This window comes from Propithecus coquereli, unplaced genomic scaffold (genome assembly GCF_000956105.1).
Source record: "Propithecus coquereli isolate 6110/MARCELLA unplaced genomic scaffold, Pcoq_1.0 Scaffold50, whole genome shotgun sequence".
Lineage (NCBI taxonomy): Eukaryota > Metazoa > Chordata > Mammalia > Primates > Indriidae > Propithecus > Propithecus coquereli.
In genome coordinates, this window is record NW_012150841.1 from 3652615 (window position 1) to 3654166 (window position 1552).

Here is a 1552-nt window from a genome sequence, read left to right on the forward strand (position 1 = left end):
TGATAAAATTTCACGTGTTAAAAGAGGACTCTAAAAATGATTTATTTTCATTTAGGTTTAGGAAATATATATTTTTCAGCAAACAGATCAGATGAATATATTGTAGCATTCATTAAAATATTTAAATGGGTATTGCGTGTGAACTCATCCAATTATTATTTGAATGACAATGGTGGGTAGAAAGATAAAAAAGTTAATGTTTCTTTCTTTAAGGGAAAAATAATGTGAATCCCCACCTTATATCAGAGAAGGCTTTGAAGCTATAATGGACACGAGTCTAAATTAAATGTACGTATGGTGCATTATATTGCTCTGAGGACTACTGAGGTGACAGTTTAATTTTTAAGAACACTAAAATGGATGCATAAATACTAAAAAATAAAACAATATCAGGGAAAGGGAAAACAAAGGTAGGATAAATAGTAAATTTGAGTCCAAGGTAAAGTTGAAATGAAAAAATTTGAATCATTAAATCCTGCACTGTTGTTAATGATGGATGAAATGTGGTTAAAGCAAAGAGGCAAGATAAAAGCATGCACATTTCATGGAGAATGTTAAGTAAAAGTTCTCTTGAGGGTGCTCATAAAATGGTCACTGTGTAATATAGGGTGGTGATTTCTGATTCTGACAGCATGAAAGAATCTCTTGGAGGGTTAGCTAAAAATAGCCTCCTTTGCCTTATACCCATAATATTTTGAATCAGTAGTTTTGGGGGATGTATGGGGTTTAGTAACCTGTCCTTTCATAAATATCCCTGGTGATTTGGATGCAGCTGCCTCATAAATTTAGTCACTAGTCACCTAGTCTCTACTCTAGGAAGCCTACTATCCATTCTATACCCAGCAACCAAGGTAATCATTTGAGAATGGAAATCAGCTCTCAAATGGTTTTGTGCTGCACTTCAAGTCCAATTCCTTTTTTCATGACTGTATATGATTAGACTGTTAGAATCCTGGTGAATTTTCCAAACTCATGACCTAACCATCTCTCTCCATTCCCTCTATTCTAGCCATACAATCTTTTTAAAAAAATCCTTGGACCACTAAGCTCATTCCTGCCTCTGCATTTTGCACTTGCTGATTTTTTCTCCCTGGACCATCTTCCTACAGATCTTCTTAAGGCTAGCTTTTTCACTTCGTGTCTCTGTTCAAATGTCTTCCCTAGCTACCCTGTGGAAAATAGTACCTCCTCTGCCCCTATATCTCCTAGCCCTGCTTCATTTTCCTTCATTGCCTTATCACTACCTGTTATTATTTAACTATTAATACTTGCTTTCTTATTTTTGTTTCCTCCATAAAAATATAATTTCCAAGAGAAGTGGGTCTTTGAACTGGTCCATCAATAGAAGGATGAAAAGTGATATATAATTATAAAGCAATTTTATTTTTGTTTCTTGCTGTTTTCTTCTTTTTTTTTCATTTTTCCCAGGTGAAAATTGGGGCCATTTTAGAACTTTTCTCTACACTCTTAGATAAATGGGAAGCCCTCTGGTTAGTGATTAAAACGTCCAGTCTGATGTGATGATCAAACTCCAGAACTGATTTAAAGTTGA